We start from the raw sequence: 5,154 nt of genomic DNA on the forward strand, positions 1-5,154 counted from the left end.
CGAATTCGCGCCCCCGTCCTCCTTCGGCGCGCGAATTCGTATAGCGGGAAGCGTAACATCGCGCAGTTTTCGTCACACCTACACCGGCTCGGCTACGGCGGCCTTGGGTGAATGAGCGAGCGCGTGGTCGCTGAGGGACAGCATTTCTTGGGGTTTCTTGTAGGAGCTACTACGTGTTACCCGTAATTAATAGGGGCCGTTTGGAGATGGCCTCTAGCCGTCGATGGCAAAATGTCGGTTGGATTCCGCCCGGTTTTCGCAGAGTTTGTTTTCAGACCGCTGTCTAACATATCTGTCTAAGTGGACAAAAATGGGGCGGCGTATTCGCCGCGAGCTGTGCGCTGCGTGCAATAACGGGGGCCGCATGTCCGTCCAGCAACTACATACAGGAAGTTAGTCTACTTCCCTGGCATTGTTAAGATTGGATCGAATTGGAACAATTGCGCAACTATACAACCGACAATCCGCAGTGTAAACGCAAAAGTCGCGCGAGTAACTGGTTAATAGCAACTATAGTTGGGAGATTAGAATTTGTTCTATTTTCGGCAACTCAGTGTTGCCGAATTTGCGAAATTGGTCCAACTCGCCAATTTGACAACATAAAGTTGGTAGTGTAAACCCAGCTGAAGGCTGAAGACTGCTGTGATAGAAGCATGCTAGCATACTGTGTGCTTTACAGCCAGGCGGTCTCTAGCATTTACGTGAGATGCGAGAAAGAGAGTTGTTCATAATCATATCTCATTGTGCGTCTTAGCTAATCAAAGCAGAACTAAATCACGTTATTAGGGTTACAAGGTAATCCATGTTAATCCTAAATTATATCATAAGTATATATGTGTGATCTTGATTTATACCTTCCATGGAGAATCAGAGGTGAATTGAGGTAACATGGGAGGAACACAGTAAAAAGCATTGATGCTGACGCGGGTAGCGTATTTTTAACGCTGGTATCGTTGTGTTGCGCGTATTTCACGTTACATGTAGTGCGATAACCTTTGCACTTGCCCAGGTAACGTCCCGCCACAGCGCTGGGTCGTGAACTTTGACCAGGACCTCCAGGATGGATTGGTGATGGCCACCATGCTTGCAGCGTATTGTCCATTCTTGGTAGGTTCCATACTTTAATATAAGTGACAGGGCCCTCCGTAGATGAGAAGATATCCCTGAGTAATATAGTACTATTTTTTACTGTAATACTACTGCTACGATGACAACGACGGAGGCTATTGCTACTACTACTACTGCTGCTGCTGTTGTTGTTGCTGCTGTTGCTGCTGCTGCTGCTGCTGCTGTTGCTACTGCTACTGCTGCTGCTGCTGCTACTGCTGCTGCTGCTACTGCAACCGCCACTACCACAAAAAATATTCATAATAACAACAACAATCATTAGAAGCTGCAGTAGCATCATCATCTTCATCATCATACATATATCCTATTGCGTGCATTCTAAACACGAACCTGCATTAGTCATAGCTACCTGCTAATTAAGAACACCTGTTGTTTCACGTGCAGGTGGATAGTCACCTGGCAGGGATGTACTCGGACCCGCAGACTCCTGAGCAGTGTCTGCACAACTCCCTCCGCATCGTCAGCATCTTCCGATTCCTCGGGCTTCAGTATGATATTCAGGTATGGCTTCACGCACCAGCGTTGTCATGGCTACACGTGAGATATACCCGGCATTGTCATGGTTTCACGTGAGTTATACCCGGCGTTGTCATGGCTACACGTGAGATATACCCGGGGTTGTCATGGTTTCACGTGAGTTACACCTGGCGTTGTCATGGCTACACGTGAGATATACCCGGGGTTGTCATGGTTTCACGTGAGTTATACCCGGCGTTGTCATGGCTACACGTGAGATATACCCGGCGTTGTCATGGCTACACGTGAGATATACCCGGCGTTGTCATGGCTACACGTGAGATATACCCGGCATTGTTGTGGTTTCACGTGAGATATACCCGGCGTTGTCATGGCTACACGTGAGATACACCCGGCGTTGTCACGGTGAAGACCAGCATTTGCTATCACACCACTGACGTCATCGAGATTGCGTGATATTGGGTGTTGGTTGTTTAAAGTTGTTGTATACACTTTCTGGCTTATGGTTGGCAAGTGAATGAGAACTTTGAGCATATTAGTATCCAGCAAGTTGCCTGTGAAGTTCACACATTAATTGGGCAAATGGATATATACAATTTGGTACTATAATTATGGTGGTTCTGAAATACTCAATGAAAGCCACTATAATTATTAGATACATACATGTGTACACATGTTAATACCATTACATACAGTTACAATACATTCACATATAATACATGATGTAAGCACTATCTATTACCAATGCCTTTATATATGGGGGCATTACTAATTATGCTAGTTGTCTTGAGATTACTCATAGTATATCTGATGCCTACCAGTCTGTGTGTCTCAGAAACTGGAATTTGACGAAAATCTGTTTAGTCATAATTTTTCTAATCGATATCAAAGATTCCCGCAAAGCATTATTCACCATATCTCCAAAAATTTACAATCTAGTCACAATGCATGAGTGATAATCGAATTTGAAATAGGAATCAGTAGCAGTAAACTATCGCGCTCGCTGAGAGCGTGGTCCGTGTAGGCGCGTGCGACGCCACTACTGAACGGCTCTTGTGTTTCAGGCGATCGATTTAACGGATCATAACCCGGTGGCGATGCTGCTGCTGTGTACCTACCTCTATCAGATGCTGCGCAGTGATCTACCCAAGGCTGACGTGCAGTTTGTCAGTAGCCTTCACGCGACCGTTAGCAAGAAGGTGAGAGCTGCAGCTCACGAGACGTGTGTAGTACAGGTGCAGGGTAAAATATACACGGGAGCGATGAGCGATTCGCATCTTCAAACCTCGAAATCGCTCCCGTGAGGCTCAAAATAGCTTCCTGTAAAATTTTTATAGAGCTATTTTTTGTGTTGACGAGGAGAGCTATTTTTTCCACAGACTTGAAAAAGAGCTCCCGTGAGAAAAAAGGAATTTTTTCCCTGATTAGGTGGACAAAATGTCCTGTTATGTATACCGGCTATTATATGTTCCTGTTATATATACTATATATATATTATATAAATCTGGTCGTATGTGTATATGTGCATCGATACGTACGTGTGTATCTATCATGTTTACAGGTCTTGGGTTCGTCTCTAGAATTCAACATACAATTAACCTACATCTTTGCTGTTTTTTTGTTACTTATGCTAATCTCACTCAAATGTTTTTTTGTTTTTTTTGCCTTCACCTGGACTTGTTGGTGAATCCAGGGTGGGTAAGAAGTGCATGAGTGTTTATGCTCTGATTGATTAAGTACGACAACTTGTACCATCTCGATCGAAACTATCTTGCCATCAGTATTGTTACACAAAACGGTTTAACATGTTTAATCTGATTTTCTTTCCTTATGTGTGTGTGTGTGTGTGCGTGCATGCATGAGTGTGTGCGTGCGTGCGTGCGTTCGTGCGTGTATATATATGTATGTGTATGTACATACCGTTTCTTCATCACTGACAATTTATTGTTGCACATTAGGTGCAAATATCCAATCCTAGCCAGCGCCCCCTGGTGTACAACGCCGTCATCGCCGGAGCAGACGCGTCCGATTTCCGGCTGCCAGGTGGCAGCACCGTCACCGTTCCGCCCAAGGCGTCTGCCGAGCTGATAGTTGAGCACAGGAGTCGCTTCCTGCGGCCAGCAGGGGCAGCACTGCTGCTGGTGTCGAGGAGAGCTGGCGGGGCGGCGGGAGCCCTCGTCACCTCCGTTCACCCTCGTCACGTCCGTGGCCGACGTGAAACCCCGGGTGAGCCTCACCAGATAGATGGCAGCGAGACAGACGCATGCATGCAGATACATTCCATCTCTAATTATTAAATATTTTTGGCGCTAAACATTCAATTAGTAAAAAAAATTGTAAACTTGAAAAAATAATTTGGTTGCCTACTTTTGAAGGATTATGCTATTATTTCCCATCCAACAAACCTCATCACTTCTGAGATTCATTGATATATGTGATAATATGTGGTGTGCTATTCACGGTGGTTATATTAAGTGACCAGATTTTTCAGGAAAAGTCGTGATTGTAATCAATAGATTTCAATAAACATGCCATACCTAACACTAATACCTCCTGGGGTCTTGAAGCTGAGTTAAGCCCTGCACAAGCCAAAGGGTACAGACTAAGGTAGCACCAGGATAGTACACACGTAAGGCTACTTCAAAGCCTAACCTCTAGAGTAGCAGGCACCTCGGTTCACTTTTTTGCAGCTCACTTTGGTAGTACACACTAGGCTCTTTTTGAAGAAACAACTTGATGAAAACTGTGACCGATCAGCTAAGGTTGGGATGAGAAGGGCTGGTAGAATGGTTGATTCTCACATGATCATGCATGTAGCCTTCTTCTTCTCGGGTCACTTCACTACACTTGACCTAGCCATTGCAGCACATAGGACCTAGCACGGTGGCGGAAAGCCTCAAGGTCTCCAGGTCTACAGTGCCATCCTTAAAAAATTCTGTTTGCTGTCCCCCGATCCATGATTTTTTTAGTGGGTAGGTAGGTAGGTCATTTTTTTGTGTGAGGCATAATAGTTATTTTAAGTCTGTCCTTATGTTTGCCACACATGCTTTGTGTTTCAGTCTTAACTATGAAAAATGTAAAAAAAAAAAAAATATGGAACCCAAAATGTAAAAAAACACTTTTGGGTGGCGGCTATTTTCGTGGGTCGGTCGGAGGACAGCAAACATAATTTTTAAAGGATGACCCAGGGCTCTGATAATAGCGGCCACTCCAGGAGATGGCGATGCAAGCAAACGCTAAATGCTGTCTCTCTCACCACACAGGACACGGTGAAGGTAGAGGCGCCACTGTACGAACCATCCGCCATGACGGTCACCGTCACATCGCCATTCGCTAAGCCCGCCGACTTCGCCATCTCCCTACACGACGATGTCATGCAGGTCAAAGGTCAACGAGTCGAGACGACGCTGCGCCCGCTGAGAGGTGAGTGAGTGACCACGAGTGTCGTCACGGTAACCCTGAACGGTGATGACATACGACAGGGTAACAATCTGCATTAAGAGTACCCCAGGAAAGCATTTACGTGCATAAGGACATAGACTGGCTTAA

General features: G+C 45.4%; 1 long non-coding RNA gene across 1 annotated transcript; it reads left to right on the forward strand.

Moving 5' to 3' along the window:
* The first annotated feature begins 1,014 nt into the window (after nt 1-1,014).
* Nucleotides 1,015-2,743, forward strand: LOC106818179. Its single transcript, XR_001395159.1, has 3 exons — nt 1,015-1,107; nt 1,513-1,629; nt 2,670-2,743. It is a non-coding gene; the product is annotated as an uncharacterized LOC106818179 (long non-coding RNA).
* The last annotated feature ends 2,411 nt before the right edge of the window (nt 2,744-5,154 follow it).

Source organism: Priapulus caudatus, unplaced genomic scaffold (genome assembly GCF_000485595.1).
Source record: "Priapulus caudatus unplaced genomic scaffold, Priapulus_caudatus-5.0.1 Scaffold2076, whole genome shotgun sequence".
In the NCBI taxonomy this organism is placed as follows: domain Eukaryota; kingdom Metazoa; phylum Priapulida; class Priapulimorpha; order Priapulimorphida; family Priapulidae; genus Priapulus; species Priapulus caudatus.